This window comes from Ochotona curzoniae, unplaced genomic scaffold (genome assembly GCF_017591425.1).
Source record: "Ochotona curzoniae isolate NIBS_2020 unplaced genomic scaffold, NIBS_Ocur_1.0 contig_66, whole genome shotgun sequence".
NCBI classification, from domain to species: domain Eukaryota; kingdom Metazoa; phylum Chordata; class Mammalia; order Lagomorpha; family Ochotonidae; genus Ochotona; species Ochotona curzoniae.
Window position 1 is genome coordinate 1,627,793 of NW_024466512.1, and position 19,799 is coordinate 1,647,591.

Consider the following 19,799-nt stretch of genomic DNA (forward strand, 5'->3'; position numbering starts at 1 on the left):
GTGACATTGTCCCTAAACTCAGATTCAGGAGTCCTCTCGGTGTTACTGTCCCTAATGGTCTGGAAGACCTGGGTCAAGCTGGCATCAAGATAGCCAACAAAGGGACTCTAGCACATCAGAGGGTGAGCCAAGGATGATTTCTTCAGGTTTATGGTACGTGCTCCAGCAAGCAGAATGATGTGGGTGAACAGGGGCGCTGAGTGTAGGGAGATGAATCTACACCAATGAGCATGGTAGCCAGGGGGTGGTACCAAACGGAGAAGAAAATAGCTGGACATGTCCAGATCCACAACCGCTGGCTTCCTGATCATGCAGGAAAGGCAATGCCACATTGACAACACCCCAGGGCTCCAGGCACACCCAAGGCCCCCCAGAGCAGAGCAAAGGTGTCAAGGAGATACAGTTCAGCTCCATGAGCTCACCATACACCCACCAGGTGCCAGGGGAAAAGACAGACAAGTGCAAGCCACAGAATCCCTCAGCCCTCAGGACTGTGTCTCCAGCAGGGCTTCCATTTGTGAACAAAACAGAGTGCTCAGAAGAGACCACCGTGATCCCAACACAGCTGAAACTGAGTAGATCACGCTGATCTTGTCTCGGTGAGCAGCAGGTCCAGGGCACAGGGAGAGCAGCAGGTGGATGGAGACCAGCAGCACGGACAGCTTGATGCACTTGCTCAGTCTATGGGGTCAGCTGGGGGTAAGCGGGGGAGGTCAGAACCCAGAAGACCCCACAGCAGAGCTGCACTGACTGCTGTCCTGTCAGAAGAGCAGAAAGAGCACAGCCCTACTAGCCCGGTGGCACAGAGAAGGGATCGGGGAGGGGAGCCAGGGAAAGGAGGGGTGAGGGTGCCTGGTCCTGCCTCCAACGCACGGCCTAGGTGCACAGCAGAGCTAAAACTAAAGGGATGTAGAACCAGAGAGCTGGGCCCAGCACATTCCTGGTGCACCTGACTCTCTCACATGCCGATGGGTTGGGAGCAGGGCAGCAGGCAGAGAGCTAAGCGCACAGAAAGGACATAGCCGGGCCTGGCCACACTAAAGCCACAGTCCAGCCCTGGCTGAGAGCGAGCTTCTCTGTGATGGAAAACAACGCCCCCTGGAGTGCATCAGATAGCACCCAATGGCTAAACAGAGAAACTGAAAAATGCCAGGGGAATAAAGGAGTTGAAAAAGCCCCGGCAAACAACCAAAAACAGTCACGACTGATGTGTGTCTAAACACGGGAAAAAGAAACACGCCAGAGAAAGTGAGGATTTAAAATACAGAACTGAAATGCACACGGGGTCACTCTAGAACTGAAAAATAATGAAATTCAGAACCGTCAGTTGAGGGTCCAGACAGGACAGAACACAGCAGAAACAGGGCTTACAACCTGGAATTCAGAACAACACAAAAAGCACAAAGATACTGGCACCAAAACAGAAAAGTGATGGAGAGGACCCAAGAGAATCAGTGATGGGGGCAGACATGGCCGGGGGAGGTGGGGACACTCCAGTCCAGGGCGTTCGCTGTGAGGCAGGTCCAGAGGGAAAGGACAGAGTGGAGGATACACAGGGTCAGGAAGCTTCTAAAACAAACATCAACATCAACCTAGAGATCCAAGAGGCTCAGCAAAGCCCAAGCAGAGTGCAACAAACCTGCACTCTGTTCCAGACCATTAGGGACAGGGACACAGAGGACTCCAGAACCTCCTTTGCTTCAGCTCAAGGGGAGACTCGGAAGCAGCCAGAAGAAACCACTCCCTTTAGCTCTGAAAGGGCCAGACCTGGCTTGAAAACAAAAGAATCTTAGTTAAATAAATCTAAAGGGAACGTTCAAACCACCCTGAAAGGACAGACAAAAGGACGGCAGACTTCCCAACAGAAACATCAGAAGCTGGCAGGAAGTGGAACAGCACACTTCCCCAGGACTTGGAACAACCACTGGCTCAACAGCCAGCAGTAACTTCAACTAGTCGTAAAAATAGAAGTCAAATCCAAAGGTGGATTTATTTATTGAAAAGGCTTAATGACAAAGAGAGGAGAAGAGACACAGAGACAACGATTTTCCACATGCTGCCTCACATCAAATGGCCACAGTCACCACATCTGGGCCTGGCTGAAGCCAGGAGCCTGGAATTCCATCCAGGTCTCCCACATGGACAGCAGGGGACAAACAACTTCTCCCAGCTGTGCTAGCAGGGAGCTTGAATCAAAGTGGAGCAGCCAGGACTCAAACCACTGCCCCTGCTAACATCACCGTTGGTGGCTTGTCCTGCTACATAACGCCAGTCCCCAAGTCACACTTTTAAATGGAGCCAGTCTGCTCCCAGTTAACTAGCATTTTTAAAAACCAGCAGTTCTTCAAGCTGAAGAAGACTGCCTGCTGGGGGAGGTGGCGTGGCTTCCGGGGGGAGGTGGCGTGGCTTCCGGGGGGAGGTGGCGTGGCTTCCAGGGGGAGGCGGCGTGGCTTCCGGGGGGGGAGGGCTACATGAGAATGTGATGGGAATTCAAGCATGGACGTGGGGACACTAGACATCCATCAAGCCTTTAACATACCACACAACTAAAATGTAACAGCATGAAGACTGGGAGATGGCACCAAAAACGTTTTTAAGTATTTTTACCGTTCAACACATGGTAAGGGTGCAATTCAGGTGGAGCATAATAAGCAGACATTGTGCTCTCCAAGCTGCTCATGAAAACTGTGCCTGAATACCAAGTGGATAGAGGAGAAAAAGCGAGCTCACCAACCGCTGCGATGTGTGCGTCTCCCACCACAGTGCCTGAGTGTTGGCTCTGACCCCCGGTTCCAGCTTCCTGCTAACACGTGGGAGCTCCAACACCTGATTCCCCCCCACCCCCCCAGCAAGCGACGGACCCGGGCTGAGTTCCTGGGGGCAGATCACTAAATGGGACCTAAACAATTACACCCAAACATCAGCAAGAAGACTGAGGGAGAAAAGATGGATCTTGCTAGCACACACATGGCAATGTGATTAACCTAATGAGAGCTGGAAGGAAAAAAAGACTAAATAATCTTATAACTGCAGAAACAATGAGACCAGGAGTTGAAAATATCATCCACAAATACCAGCTTTTACTTGCAACATCTGCCAGAGTAAGTCTTCTAGAGACAGGAAATAAAAGGCACTTAACCTGTGCCATGAGGCCAGAACATCTCCGAAACACAAACCAGGCCAGGACCATCAGAAATAAACACAACCGTGAAATGAAATATCTTAAAATTTAATAACCAAGCCTAAAACAAAACCTCTTTTTTTCAGTTATGAACAATTCAGACAATGTCAAGGAGATGGCATGAAGTCAGAAAAAAACGAGGATTGCCAGCTTCAGCAATGCTGTAACATCACACACCATAAATCGTTTGGTTTTTTCTTCTTTTCCTGCTGCTTAAAAGATCTGCAACTTCTAAATGCTTCTTGGTAGAAACTAAGGAAAATAAAATTCTCGGAAGAATGACAATTTTGTTAAGACATTCTTCTCTTTAGCTTTTCAAAATCAAACAAAAATTCTTTCTGGGGGCAGATAATGACATGGGGTGGAGAGAGCATTTTGTTGTTGTTTTGTTTTTTAAGATTTATTTACTTTCACTGGAAAGGCAGACTTACAAAGAGGAGAGACAGAAGGATCATTCATCTGCTGGTTCACTCCCCAAATGGCCATGGTTGCCAGAACTGAGCTCATCTAAAGCCACAAGCCAGGAACTTTATCTGGGTCTCCCACATGGGTGCAGGGTCCCATGGACGTGGGCCATCCTCTACTGCCTCCAGGACACCAGCAGGAAACTGGATCAGAAGTGGAGCAGCCTAAATACAAACTAGCACCCACATGGGATGCTGGTGCTTGGAGGTGAAGGATTAGCTAGTTGAGCCACTGTGCCAGCCCCACAAAAAGAGCTTTCGAAGTCCATTTGAGCCCAGTAACTTTGCATCAGGCTTCCTGCTAGATGGTTCCTAACATTAAAAACAAAATCATCCTTGATCTGGCAGTCAGGGCAAGGCACAGGCTATAGAGAACTCTAGAATTCATTATGCTGCCTTTTCTGCCTCTTAGTCTTAGCTCAAAAACTATTCATTTGTAGGATCAAAGTTAGTGAACTAAGCAGCCTGCACCTAAGTTCTCTCAGCTGCGATGAAAAAAATAGAGAAAAAAACTTTTTACCAGGAATCATCTGCAATCAGAAAATTGCAGGCACATAATTTGAATATTTTCTATCGTAGCGCCATTAAGAATTCATTCTTTTGCCAGTTAGAACCGATCTTTCTGAAATGCTGCAATTTTTAAAGAGGATTGAAATTTGAAATACACATATAAAGCAATCATTAGTAAGGAATTTTCTTAAGATTTTATTTCCCCCAAAATCTTTACAATTGCTTCACTCACACTTAATTTGGCTGAATTCTTTGTTTTCCAACTTGCCTTTTTAAAATTATTTCCATCCAGTTTAGTTTGTGTGGAAAAAATTTCATCTTCACATTTGCTTTTCACTGGTTTACAGAGCAATTAAAATAATTATATAACCATAAAGTATGTTTAATTTGTATAAACATGTAAAGAAAATACACAAATTATTGGAAGCAAAAGTGTTACCAGAAACATCAGTTAATTCCCTTAGTGATTGAATGAACACCTACAGAAAGCTGCTATCATCTCACACATCCCAACACGCTCACACACCCCAACATGCTCATAGCCCAACACGCTCACACCCCAACACACTCACACACCCAGACACGCTCATAGCCCAACACACTCACACACCCAGACACACTCACACACCCAGACACACTCATAGCCCAACACGCTCACACACCCAGACACACTCATAGCCCAACATGCTCACACCCTGACATGCTCACACACCCCGGCACGCTCACACACCCCAACATGCTCACACACCCTGACATGCTCACACACCGACACACTCATAGCCCAACATGCTCACACCCTGACATGCTCACACACCCCGACACCCTCATAGCCCACACACTCATAGCCCAACATGCTCACACCCTGACATGCTCACACACCCCGGCACGCTCACACACCCCAACGTGCTCACACCCAACACACTCCCTTGCCCTGACATGCTCACACACCCCAACGTGCTCCCACGCGCCAACATGCTCACACACTCCCATGTGCTCACACATCCCTGCATGCTCACTGCCATGTGGAAGTCAGGAGTATCTTTTCCACCAGTAAAGGGGGTCACATAAAGCCACTCTAGTCAATGCTCTGTGCTCATGCACAGATGGACATAAGCTGACTGGCCTGGGAGAGGCCAGGACCGACACACATCGCCCTGGAACACTCAGCTGCAGGGCGCGGCCAAGAGCCCCTCCTTCCCATCACTCTGCAGCCATAGCAGCATGGCCCTCACATCTGGCTGCCATGTGTGTCATGTATGTGTCGTGTATGTGTCGTGTGTGTGCTGTGTATGTGTCACCAGAGCGAGGGCCACGGGCAGAGCCATTGACTGCCCCCTCTGCAGACAGGGTTCCCCTCCACTCCACACCACGGACAAGGCGTCAAGGCCACAGACCTGAGCAGCAAAGGGAAACTGAGCCAGCAGAAGAGAAAGGCATCCTAGAGCAGCAGACCCAGAAGAAGCACAAACCAGGGAACCAGCAAGCAGGAAGAGCTGTTACACACAGGGTGCCTAGGCTCCAGAGGGCCAGAAAACTATTCATGCCAGGGAGAGAGGAGACGCCAAAGACCCAGAGGAACTCACGGAGCTGCAGGTGGACAGCACCACACGGAGGGACCAGCAAGTTTGAAGCAGGTGGAGGCAGGGAGGAACGAAGCCAGGACACAGCGTGCAGCACCAGGACCAAGCCTTCCCACAGGTGACTGCAGTCCGAGGGGAGCCGGCACTAACGGTAACTTACAACTCACTGAAGGAGATAAACTCACAGATTCAACAAGTTCAATGGAACGCAGGAAGAAGCAACACAAAGCAAACAACACACAGGCAAACAACCCAGCTGCTGAAAAGCAAACTCTGCGAGTGGCAGGAGGGAAGACGGACCACACACAAACCCAAGTGAAGACAGCAGCAAAGCCATCGGCAGAAACTGCCAGAAGGGACACAACGTGACAGCGTCAAAGCTATCCTGGGTAAGGCACGGTGCCTGTGTCAGGTGAGTGCAGAACAAATGTAACGGGCACATCCTAGACAGTGGGATGGCCGGCAAGTCAGCACTGCAGGTCAGATGCTACAAAATGTTATCACGGAAGTGAGGAAGGGGAGAAGGACCAGAGAAGCCGGTGTGTAAACAGGAAACAGACTAGGATGGCAGAGAGAGAGAAGCTGTTCTAACCCGTCCTCTCTCTACACCTGACTTCCAGTTGCCAGCACCTGACCTAAAGACTTCCCCATCTCAGCCACGCCACGCATGGCACCAGGTGTGGACAGGCTGGGAGAGCTACACAGCATCACCATTGACACCAAGTACAAGCGTTCCAATTACACACTTTAAGACTGTCAGATTAGACTTTTTAAAAAGGACCAGACTTCATCTTGTCTATAAGAAACACATGCTAACTGTGATGACAAAACAAGTTAACAGAACAAGGCAAAGCAGATTCAGCACAGAGCAGGGACTCTCCAGAAGCAGCAAGGCGTGGCTATCTCCTTATCACAGTGCTACCCCGACCAAGGTGGGCCACTCTCCGAGGGTCAGGAGCAGCTCACCAGGAGGCAGAGCAATTCCACACACCTAATAAATAACCTTGTAAAACAGACAAAGGAAGAAGTGATAGGAAGGGGGGCACACAACTCTTCAAATACATTTGGAGATTTCAATACTTCTAATAATTTATGGAATGGGGAGACAGAAAATCAATAAACATATCAAGACTCACACACCGCCACCAAAGATCTGACCACAGATGGTCAAAGAACGCTCCTCCCCAACCACAGCCGCACGCTTCCCAGGAGAGCGCATTGCCAGGAGGGGGTCCTCGGGGCAGGGACCTGCTCTCCGCACGCGTACCAACGCAATCACAACAGTGCGTCCTCCAACCACAGGGAACTCCACGAGCGAAACTGTTTTTTCTTTCATTTACAGGTCCATTTATGTGTTCAAAAGGCAGAGTTACACTGAGAGTAAGGGTGAGAGGGAGAACGGCTCCAAATGGCTGCGATGGCAGTGACTGGGCCAAGCCAGGCCAAAGCCAGGACCTTCACCTGGGAAGCCCCTGTGCGTGGCAGGGGTCCAAACACTTGAGCTTCAACAGACACATCAGCAGGGAGCTGGTTCGCGAGTGGAGCATCTGGGGCTTGGAGCAGCACGCACACAGAGGGCAGCCGAACTTGCTGCATGACAACACAGATGCAGAAACAACACGCTTCTGAACAGTGGATACACAGAAGGGAATAATCGCAGGGAAGCCAAGAGGCTGCACTGGCTGCGGAGGAAAGCAGGACGCAGTGGACACAGGGGCTCGGTGGACACACGGACACAGCACTCGGGGAGATCTCACCATTCAATGGCAGGAAGGGCAGCATCGTGACCATGATTCCACTTCAACAAACTACCCAAATAAACCCAAGGCAGAAAATGGGAAGAAGCAGAAATCAATACAACAGAAGAGGGAATGAATGCTAACCACAGTTGGTTCTCTGAAAACCAAACTAAGGAGCAAATTAAAGAAAACACAGAACGCCGATATCAGCAATTCAGGAGCAAGGCCATGGCTGCCGTCCCCCGGCCAGGGGAGGGTAGGGCAGAAACGTCCAACCTTAGGCCACGGGCAGCAATTCACACACGAAACAGCAACGTTTCACAAAATCACTCAGGAAGCAGTCAATGACCCCAAAAGCCCCACGTTGCCTTTTCAAAATCCTGAATTTGCAAAGAACGTCCTCAAAAGGAATTTTCACACCCAAGTGGCTTCCTTGGTAGATTGGACTCAACATTTAAAGAAGAAGCAATGTTAAATGTCTGTTAAACTAATCCAAACTATAGACGCAGCCTCATGTCGAGTCCAAGACTGTCCTAAGGGAGGCGAACAGATGCTTCTGCGGAGCTGCAGGCCGGCAGCCCCATGGACAGACACACAATCCTCACGCTATGGTCCAAGGGAATCCGGCATTACAAGCAGTCAGTAACACGTGACACCCACACGGGGTTACAGAACATAAACCCGGCTTCAGAGACGGGAACCAACACACTCAGTCGACAAAAGACACCCACAAAACCCCCATAGCTGACAGCACACGGACTGGTGGGAGATGGATGGGGAAGGACGAGCCGTGGCAGTGACCCACCAGAAACCACTGCGTCCGCAGCAGGGGAGAACCGGCTCCCGCCAGAACATCTGATGAAGTGATCAAATTTGTCCACTTTGTCAACCCTTGACCCTCGTTAATATTCTGTGACCAAATGAGAAGCACACGGAGGTACTTGTGCTGCAAACCTAGACAGATGGTGACTCCGGGCGAGCACCTGGGACTGCTGGGGGTCTGTGTGCACCTGCCAACTGGTCCTTGGAACAAAAGCTCTACCAGCGTGAATGACTAATAATGGCTCCCAAACTTGAAGGGATGTTCCCAGAAATGAACAAAGCAACCTGTCACAGTTGGTCACACAGGCGCTGTGAAGGCCTGAGAACTTCCCAATAACGACAGAAGACTTCAATAATGGGAACCCACCCGTGCCTCCTGGTACTGGAGGTCTCTCGAAGGAGAAAGGAGGCGACACTGACACATGCAACACGGAATACAGCAGCAGAGAACTCGTAGTTCAACACTGTGTGTTGAAGGCTTGGTCCCCAACACCTTCTGCTAACATTAGTGGATTAAGGCAGATCACAGTTTAACAGATGGGCAAGTCTTTAGGCCAGGAGCTGGCCACTGAAGACAGTTCTAGAGAGGACAGGTTATCACAACTGGACGGACCTACCTCCTCCCCCGCCTCTCTCACTTGCCTTCCTGCCTGGCCAGGTGAGCCTTCTTCTGTAACTTTCCCATCCTCATGCCAAAGTAAACTATAGACCCTGGGGCCCATCCGAGCTTGCACTGTGAGCCTTCAAAACCACGAGCTTCATTTAGCTCTGTCCTCCCGGGGCGTCTTGTAGGTGTGTAGTCACAGGAAGCTAATCTGGGTAATCCAGTGAAGCAGTATTTTCCAGAGGGCCAAGGAATGGCGACATCAAGTTATCCAAGGTGCCAAAAACACAAACAGATCACAGCGGAAGAAATCCAAAATGGTCCCCAACGACCTCAGGCTCCAGACAACCGTCCTTCGGAACCACCACTGCCTGCTTCTGATGGGCACCTGCACCTGCCTGGACATGCTGCTCCCTGCCTGAGGCTGGCCCTCCAACAGAACACGGCATCCAAGAGGCAGCAGGCAGAAGGGACCCTGATTACCATCCTGGGGAGTGGGGTTGTGCTCCAGAGTGTAAAGTGCACATCTCATGCCTGGGAACAAGCCTCAATCCACTTCGGCTCCAGCTTCCTGCCAAAGCAAACCCTGGGAGGCAAGGCTGCGCTCAGGTGTGATGCCAGTGGGAGCTCCTGGCTCCGCGACAGCCTCTAGGGAGTGAACCAGGAGGAAGGACAGCTTCGCTCCCCCCCATTCTCCCCCCGCTCCTCATCAAACAAATGAAAAGAAACTTCAACAACGGAAACCAGTGACACACCTCTGACTATTTTATGGAAAACATAACTACTTTTTATTAAATAAAAGTGCTGTGTTGAAAAACCTAACAGGGCTCATGGTTGTCTCAAAGAATTAATAAATATTTTCAAATCTCCAGATGCTAATCTCTAACATGATAAAATTAATACTCGTTATAGTATTAAAATTAATCACCTAAGCTCGTTGGCACCTCTGCTGCATGCCAACAGGCTCCAAGACCAAACAGTGCATGGAAACCGGGCATAGAGGGTCCAGGCCTGAGACCACCCACCCTCTACCCCTACTCTCTGCACCACAGAGAGGCCATGCAGAGGCTGGCTGCCAGTGGCAAATACAGAGCCACATGTGCCACCCGACCCAGTGACAGAGATGATGGGCCTAGCCCACCATCCCTGAGAAGCCCAGCACTCCCCGCACGCTCTGCCTGCAGACTCCTGTGGCCCCGCCAGAGGACATGGCATCATCTCAGTCCCCAGCTGCAGGCGAGGGAGGGCCCTGGGGCGCACAGTCAGAGTGGGAACACAATTCCACTCAAAAATATTTAAAACATGTTAGATTTTTGGTCAAGATTAAAGACAAAAAAAATCGAGCAATCTATTCTAATTGGGTTCCCATGGTAACTGCAATTGGGTGTTTTTCAATATAGCATCCCGAAGGTCCAATGCACACTTGCAAAATACACCCCCAACCGCCGAAAATGTTTTCCCATCACCGCGCTCCCCGGAAGATCAATTACTACACGGCCCCACCCTAACTATTGCTGGCAGGAGGCGCTAACGCTATTCGCCACATTTACATAAGTCATGTAAGGAACACTGCATATCACAATAATTATTTGAAACTAATCATACACTTTGGATTCATCAAACGTGTTCTGGGTAATAAACCAATATGACCGCTGTCATGGAACCGTGTTTATGAAACACAAGAAATCCAGCCCAACCACACAGCAAACCACTGTGCCTCTTGTATTGATTGCAGGGATACGCAGAATCAATCATTAATAATCACATTAGAAGATGACCCTCAAGGTTAATCATATTCTTACAGACTCTCACGATGGAATTAAACAACAGGCGTAGATAAAAGATAACTGAGAGGAGTTCAAATCCTCGTTTTAAATATTAACAGCACGACCACCTCTCGTCACGACTCCTGCACGACCCGCACTGACCACAAGAGCTGGAAGCTGGTGGTAGCACATCGTGCCACGCTGGGCACAGCATACTGGCAAGTGGCAAGATCCGCCAGGAAAGAGCCTCCCTGGAGGACAGCCCTACTGCCCAGGGAGCAGACGCACGCCACAGAGGTAGAACCCACAGTGTGAGCCAGCTGACAGAAGCGATCTTTACACGCTCCCATCTTCGGCAGTCCCACGCCCCCATCTGAACTGCCCCCTAGGGGCCAAAAAAATCTTGTAGACTTCTCAACTCCTCAAAGATTTCTAAATATTCCCTAGAAACAGCCAGCTGCATGGCCCTATGAGCAACAGGGCTATCCAACCACATGGCCCTAAGAGTAACAGGGTACCCAACTGTATGGCCCTAGCAGTAATAGGGGTACCCAGCTGTATGACCCCAAGAGTAATAGGGAACCTAGCTGCATGGCCCTAAGAGTAACAGGGTACCCAAACATATGGCCCTAAGAGTAACAGGGCTACTCAACCACATGGCCCTAAGAGTAACAGGGGACCCAATGGCTGCCACGAACAGGCAGGATTATACCGGCCAGTATCAGACAGAACACTCAACCAAGCTCTCCAGTCTGGCTCCCCAGCCATTCGTGCTAGCAGCCAGCACTCGGCTCAGCCCCCTCTCTCCCCCGACACCTGTGCAGGGCACCAGAGCAGAGCCATCTGACACTGGTACACCCAGGTCTCCCCAGCCAGGGAGCCCCACAAGTCATGCCTTGCAGTGCTGCACCCCACACCTGCTCCCACCAGGGCTCCTGGGGTAAGACACACGTTTCTGTCCACTCTGGTTGTCTGGCTCCCATACACACCCGCACCTGGGCAGGCATCCTGAGCACCACATAGTAAAGTCCGTCTCATCCCCGAATTCCAGCTCCAAGCACAAAGCCCTGAGGCATCCTTGCTTTGGAAGTAACTGTGGCCTGTGCATGACCCATGAACCTGTGAGTTTGCCTGTAACCAAATCAAGACCAGGGCTTAACCAGCGGGCACTCCCACCCTAGAGACAGAAGTCCTGAACCGAAGTTCTGGCCGCTCTCATTTCCAGCGAGTTCACTCTGCCTGGCCTGCAGACCACCAGTTCCTCAGGGTGACTGCACCAATTTGAGGGCTGGGGCCGGAGGGAGGAGCTTTAAGAGGAAGACGGAGCAAGAGGACAGACTCACCTCCAACAGCGGGGCCCGCACACGCCGTGGTGGTTCCAGGTTCTAAACCCACCTTCGGTGACCTCATCTGACCCAGGAGAGGTGGCCTGGCCATGTCAGCAAGTTCCTAGAAATGACCCTCCTAGGCAGTGGAGCCAAGGTCAGTGGCATCCAAAGCCAGAAGGAACCAGCAGCAGCCCTGGGTGGTGAAGTGGAAGGGTGCATGAGGGGGCCCCGAGAGCTGCTTGGGTGAGGGTGAAGCAGGAGGGTGCATGGGGGCCCCGAGAGCTGCTCTTGCCACTCAAGTGTCTGAAGCACTCTGTCCTGGCCCAAGAATCCATCGCTCTGCCACCGTCCCCACCCTCTATGGTGGGCGACAAGAAGTCCCTCAGGCTCCAAGAGGGGATCTCTGGGCAGAAACCCAACATAACTGAGCAAACTTGGGGAGGAAATTAGCACCTCAGGGTGCGTGGGGCACGTGATCCAACGAAGGCTCCGAGGGCAGCAGCGGCTCTCGCAGCAAAAATAAACAATGCTAACAGGAAGTCTTCAAACCTCATATTTCAGAGAACACAAAATTAACTCTCTGGTTCTGACTCAATGCCAAGCACACACGTCCATGGCACAACGGCAGCAGGGCCGCTGACATGGCAGAGCAGGGGTGGCCCCATTTCCCCCATGTCTGGGACATGGGGGACAGCAGGCAGTGCTGCGGGGCACTTGGCCTCCCGCTGGGCAGGGCCATGGTGGCCAGGAAGTGGCCATGCAGATCACAAAGGACAGTAAGGTCACTGCAGGAACCGCCCACTCACTACCCACAGCACTGGCAGTCCGCGTCAGCATCTGGTGCCTGGAAACCGGGCATTCACTCCCTCCTTAGACCCCAAGGAGCCCAGCCAGCTCTCCAAGGCCAGTCTGGCTGAGGGCCAATGCCCAGGGTGCAGGGCAGGCACTCATCCGAACACACCTGGCACCAGCGAGGAAGGCACACCTGGCTGAACTCAGCAATCTTAAGCAGGTCACTGTGTGTCTTCCTCCAGCCCTACTCAGGGACATATCACCTGAGTGCTGAGAACAACACAGGCCCCACCAGGACACGGGCAACGGTCACACAGTCCCATCTCACAATGAGTGATACATGCTGGACATGGACCCCACCAGGACGTGTGTCATGGTCACACAGTCCCATCTCATGGTCTCTGAGCCACAGATACTCCATCTCTAAGGCCACCTGCGGTGTGAGATTCAAGGTGGTGGCCTGGGATGGAAGGACACCAGGTGGCTGGCAGGCTCCTATGATGCTCCCCATGGAGCAGCTGATACAAAGCCCGCCAGCTCATACAAGGTGCCAGTTGCCACCACTGTCACCGTATCCCCGGCACACAGCGCTGACTACACGGAGACTCAACCCAGTTCCCCAGAATTTTCTCTGTTGAGGACTTGAAGGCTCACGTTCCCCTGAGCACATGAGCACACTTGGCCTTTGGGGGGGCAAAGCTGCACCAGGCACAGCCGGGGGCCAGCTGTGCATCTGTTTATGCAGCTTCAGCCAAAGTTTGGGTAACACCTGCATTTGTTGTTATAACTACCAAGCCAGAAACTGATGTGATGACAACGCGCCGGACTTGCCTGTCAAGCCGTTCCCATCTCCCAGGAGTCAGGAAGCACGCACAGACCAGCAGACCCAGCTGACTTAGAACACAGAGCTGCAGGACATGGCTCCCGAAGGGACCCCACGACTGCCCTCTGGGTCCGCCCACATTGGGGGAGCTTGCAGAATGGGTTACCCCCGCAAACACACACCGATCCCATGCTGCTGCCAAAGGGACAGGATTCGGTATTTCAAATCGGCACTCTCAGGACCTGGGAGACCACGTGGCACCCCTCTGCTCCCTGTCCAGACAGCACCGAGTCCACACGGCCGAGACTCGCTGAGCTTCGCTGGAGCCATCTTCCAGCAGAGGCTCTTCCCAACCCTGAGGAGCAAGGCTCCAAGTTCACTAACAAGCAGGAAATACCTTCCCCTTACTTGTGCTGCCGCACCTCCAACTTCTGGCCTCCCGCACCGTCCCAAGATTCATTCTCTCTCTCCGTCTCTCCGGGTAAGTCTGAACTTCCGGGGCCGCAGCGACCAGATCTCTCTACGAGGCAAGAGCTTTCTCAACTACTCTCCACGTGACTCAATCTGTCAGTAAGAGCTGCCACCAGCGCTGTGCCTGCACAAAAATGTCCATAAACACATTATTGCGACTGGCAGATCGATGTCCATAATAAAAACAAGTAGATTTAACAAGTGCCTGCTTTCATGAGCTGCACCATTGGCAGCCGGCGCACTCAGCGCCACCCCAGACTGCTGGGAACTGGCCACAGAGCCGGGGCAGATGCTCTGAAGGCCTCGCGAGCGTTACAGCGTGGACATTATCCTAACAGGAAGCTTCGCGCAGTAGGAGAGAGGACACACCAGGCTCTCGCTCTCCTTCAACGGCTACAACAGACCCACACAAGGACCGACTGCACAGTTTTAAGGAAAACGTGTCCACGGAATTCTTGGCTGGCTTTACAAAAGCCACCTTGCAGGCTGCAAGTCTGCTCCAGGTACAAGGGGGTAGGGGGTCCTGAAACGCCCTGGAACCCCGACTGGGGTGGGGCTGGGCCACCGATGTAACGGACAATAACTTGTGTCAAAGATGAGGCTCAGCCTTCTACACGTGGCCGGCATCCCTGTGGTGGCCAACTGAGTGAGCTGGCTGGATGCAGGCAGTAAGACTGCTGCCGGTCAGGGAGCTCCCGCCCACCGGCAGGCAACAGTAGCCACGTCCCTTTGGGCCACCCCTGCTGAAGCCACTCACTCCTGCAAAGGTTACAGGGTGGAGGTGCAGGGGTCTTCACAAAAATGACTTATTCCTCTTAGGCAAATCACCCTTGGAAACTCCATAAACTCTAAGTGTGGCTTCCCAAAACCACACAGCCCTACCTTACTTCTGTCAGGTCAGTACTGTGATGCAACCAAGCCAGCACGGCGCTGCCAGCACCACAGACCTGCGTGCCAGTGTGAATCCCGGCTGCTCTGCTTCCCCTGCAGCTCCCTCCGGGCCCAGCCACCCCTCTGCGAGACCCCCGGTGGAGTTCCAGGCTCCTGCCTTTGGCCTGGCCCAGCCCTAGCCACTGCAGCAATTTGGTGAACCACCCAGCAGATAGAAAAATCTCTACCACTTTGCCGTTCAAACACACCAATCTTTAAAAACTATTTTTACATCAAAACAAAATTAAACCATTCCTTCTGGTCATCACACACCTGAGAACACACATCACAAAGCCCCGGGTCCTCACCGCTGTCCCCGGGTCCTCACCGCTGTCCCCGGGTCCTCACCGCTGTCCCTGGGTCCTCACCGCTGTCCCTGGGTCCTCGTGCTGTCCCTGGGTCCTCATGCTGTCCCCGGGTCCTCACCACTGTCCCCGGGTCCTCGTGCTGTCCCCGGGTCCTCGTGCTGTCCCTGGGTCCTCATGCTGTCCCCGGGTCCTCACCACTGTCCCCGGGTCCTCGTGCTGTCCCCGGGTCCTCGTGCTGTCCCCGGGTCCTCACCGCTATCCCCGGGTCCTCACCGCTGTCCCTGGGTCCTCGTGCTGTCCCTGGGTCCTCATGCTGTCCCCGGGTCCTCACCACTGTCCCCGGGTCCTCGTGCTGTCCCCGGGTCCTCGTGCTGTCCCTGGGTCCTCATGCTGTCCCCGGGTCCTCACCACTGTCCCCGGGTCCTCGTGCTGTCCCCGGGTCCTCGTGCTGTCCCCGGGTCCTCACCGCTATCCCCGGGTCCTCACCGCTGTCCCTGGGTCCTCGTGCTGTCCCCGGGTCCTCACCGCTATCCCCGGGTCCTCACCACTGTCCCCGGGTCCTCACCGCTGTCCCTGGGTCCTCATGCTGTCCCCAGGTCCTCATGCTGTCCCCGGGTCCTCACCGCTGTCCCCAGGTCCTCATGCTGTCCCCGGGTCCTCACCGCTGTCCCCGGGTCCTCATGCTGTCCCCAGGTCCTCATGCTGTCCCCGGGTCCTCATGCTGTCCCCAGGTCCTCATGCTGTCCCCGGGTCCTTGTGCTGTCCCCAGGTCCTCATGCTGTCCCCGGGTCCTCACCACTGTCCCCAGGTCCTCACCGCTGTCCCTGGGTCCTCACCGCTGTCCCCAGGTCCTCACCGCTGTCCCTGGGTCCTCATGCTGTCCCCAGGTCCTCATGCTGTCCCCGGGTCCTCACCGCTATCCCCGGGTCCTCACCACTGTCCCCGGGTCCTTGTGCTGTCCCCGGATCCTCACCACTGTCCCCGGGTCCTTGTGCTGTCCCCGGGTCCTCACCGCTATCCCCGGGTCCTCACCACTGTCCCCGGGTCCTCGTGCTGTCCCCGGGTCCTCACCACTGTCCCCGGGTCCTCGTGCTGTCCCCGGGTCCTCACCGCTATCCCCGGGTCCTCACCACTGTCCCCGGGTCCTCGTGCTGTCCCCGGGTCCTCGTGCTGTCCCCGGGTCCTCACTGCTGTCCCCGGGTCCTCGTGTTGTCCCCGGGTCCTCGTGCTGTCCCCGGGTCCTCACTGCTGTCCCCGGGTCCTCGTGCTGTCCCCGGGTCCTCGTGCTGTCCCTGGGTCCTCACTGCTGTCCCCGGGTCCTCACTGCTGTCCCCGGGTCCTCATGCTGTCCCCGGGTCCTCATGCTGTCCCCGGGTCCTCACTGCTGTCCCCGGGTCCTCACTGCTGTCCCCGGGTCCTCACTGCTGTCCCTGGGTCCTCATGCTGTCCCCGGGTCCTCTTGCTGTCCCCGGGTCCCCGTTCGTCCATCCTGCCCCCCTCAACACACCGAGACAGCAAGGTTCACTGTGTGCCCCAGAAAGAGGGGCCCTTTCACTTTCACTTTCACCCGAAAGCAGCCGTGGGTTGCTGCGACCATCATGTTAAACACAGCAGCGGACCCAGAACCCACTCTCAGCCAGTCTTGACACTAAGCAAGCCACATCTCTGCTTTTAAGACCTTCAGTGAGAGCTGGCGTTGTGCCTGCAATGCCGAGTCCTACATACAGGAGCCGGTTCCAGCCCCTGCTGCTTTGCTTCTGAGCCACCTCCAGGCTGATAAGCCAGAGCCCGAGAGCCAGCACTCAGGTGGGGTCTTACACTCCTGGCTTCCGCCTGGCCCAGCGCTGGCTGTGGAAGCCATTTGGTGAGCAAGCCAGCATGTGGAAGCATTCGCTCTATGAAATTATTTTTCTTTTCCCATATTTCAGGTTTTGATTAAACACCAACCTGCTGTGGATCCCAGCAAACCGACCAGGAAGGACTGGCTCTGACGAGACCTTGGCCTTTCTGAACCCAACAGGAAGTCAAAAACCTCACAACACTGGCTCAGGATTAGGGAGTTTGCACCAGGGCCGGGGTGCAAGCAAATGCAGATGGCAGACAGGTGCGAGCAGCAGGGGCCAAGGGACCCTCTCGGGAGGCAGAGGAGCTCCCGGTCAGCCCCGTGACCAGAGCACGCTCAGCGAGCTCAGAACATTGGGGTTATAAAACACTTTTTCCTGATATCTTCAACGAGACGGGCTCAGAGGGCTGCAATTCCAGGCCAAACCAAGAACATCCAGAACGTGCAAGGGGAGCCCAGGGCATAGAACAGTCAGAAAGTATAGTTCTGATTTCATTATTTTTTTTCCCACCAGGGAGAATAAATTGTAATATGAAAAAAAGCATTGCTTTAAACCCACCGAGTGACCCAAGCAGCCCTGCCATGCAGCAGGGACATCTGGTACCTGGGATGCCAGCACCCCACTGCAGAGCAGATCCTGGCTGTTCCACCTCCAATCCCAGTCCTGGCTCCGGAGCCCGGAGAAGCAGCCAAAGACGGCCCATGTGCTTGGGTGCGAGACCCCGACTCCAGGCTTGCGCCCAGCCCAGCCCAGTTGTCACCGCCATCTGGGGAATGAGTGGCCTAGTCTCCAGATGTCCCCAAGTCTCCTCTCTCTTGCTGCCTTGCAGACAAATCGGTCTAACAGAAGAAGGAAGAGGCATGGTCTCGACGGCCTGAACCTTGGCTCCCCAGCAGCGTGTCCTCCACCAACTAAACACGATGCCAACTTGGAGAATCACTGAACAGAAGGCTGGCTGTTCACCCCCGGGTGCTTGCTCAGGCCTGGTCTGGCCTGCAGGGAGGACACCTCCACGACGCTCCGCCCACAGCGAAGTCAGTCCCAGCAGCTGCACCTGCTCCTGGCTGCACAGGAGTCAGACGTTAAGCAACGCGTACCAAGGCTTTGCTTCTTTACATCCTGCTGGTAACATCACCTGACATCAGACACGTTCAGCCACTGTCACACACAGGCTGCTCTGTTCAAGGGAAACAACTACCTGAGCAGTTTGGAGCTGGAGGCCTGCTTCCTCGCCCTGCTCTAACGGGCAACCACACGGCTGCCCACAGCTCAGCTCCTCACTCGAGCGAAGCAGCCAACGCAGAGCCCACCGGCTTTGCCACCCACAGGTTCCGGCTGCTGGCAGCTAAGGCCTTACCAGCTGGGCTGACAAGCTCCCATCCTCCCTTCCCAGGGGGCTCAAGGTCCAATGTGTCCTCTGTCTCAGGAAAATGTGCTCCCTGCCACCAGGGCACTGGGGGGCCGGCTCCCAGGGTCCCCTGGCCTGTCCCCAGCTCTCCACCTCAGCCACTCCACGTTCTCCCGGCGCTCTCTAGGGGCGACCCCTGTGTCCACACAGCCGTCCCCGTCTCTGAACGCGGCCCAGCACACACAACACCTGCTTCCCAGTGAGGCTCTCCAGGCCCCACGCACCCACGGGGGCCCAGGACATGGGCCTCATCACACAGGAAGCAGATAGAATTCAGCAGGAGCTGATGAAGGGCTTCTGGAAGCTTCCTGGAACGCAGGGTGGACCAACCCACCGCCACCACGCTGGTCAGCAGCGAAAGGCAGGTGGGTCCTGGCCTGGGTGCCCTCCCTGACCAGCTGTGGTGTGGTGAGGCAGCCATGACGCCCCCGGCCAGCCACTGCCACCTCTGGGCAACCCGGCCCACGCGCCCCAGGCCGGCTGGGCACACCTGGGAGGGCACGTGGGTGCAGGAGGGGGAGCGGGTCAGGACCAGGGCCGGCTGGGCCCACTCCGGGCTGCGCCTGCCCCACGGGCTCCAGACGCCCGCGCTCTCCCTGCGGACAGCCCCACGGTGCCGGGAGCACGGCCACTCACTCACCAAGTTACAACCCACGAGGACCCTGAGGAGCTGGGAGCTGCGACACAAACAACGCGCCGTGCCGCGAGGGGGCGGGGCGAGGGCGGGACCGGGACGCGGGGGGCGGGGGAGTAGGCGGGGCCGCTGTACGTGGGGCTGGGCGAGGGCGGGTATGGGGCGGGCCTGGGCGGGACCGAAGTGCGGGGGGCGGGGACTGGGCGGGGACTGGGCTCTGCCATGGGGGAAGGGCCGGCCAGCGGACGCAACCGCGCAGAGAGGCGGGGCCAGGCCAGGGCGGAGCCGCGGAGCCGGGGCGGGTATGGGGCGGGACCGCGGCGCACGCTCGTGGTCCGAGCATGCCCAGTGCAGCGGCGCCTGACTGAGGCGCTGTGCGCAGCCGCAGTGGGCTCGCGTGTCCTGGCCGAGGTCTGGCTTGCTTGGTGGCCGCATCTGCCTTCCGGGTAGGGGTTTGGCTCACGGGCTTAGGCTATTCTCTCCTCCGCCTCTCTGGCTCTGTGCCTCGGCCTGCGTAACGGCTGCCCCTGCCCAGGAGCTGTGTGGCTCCTGCTCTGGCCTGGAGATTCCCACATCTAAGGGCAGGAACTAGCTC

At 54.8% G+C, this 19,799-nt stretch overlaps 1 protein-coding gene across 1 annotated transcript in view; it reads right to left on the bottom strand.

Annotated features, from left to right (window-relative positions):
* Window positions 1-19,253, bottom strand: part of MGMT (O-6-methylguanine-DNA methyltransferase) — a 207,821-nt gene extending 188,568 nt beyond the window's left edge. The window contains exon 1 of the mRNA XM_040991923.1: window positions 19,211-19,253. The gene's annotated coding sequence lies outside the window, so the exon portion shown is untranslated. The remainder of the gene's footprint in view (window positions 1-19,210) is intronic.
* Window positions 19,254-19,799: the final 546 nt, after the last annotated feature.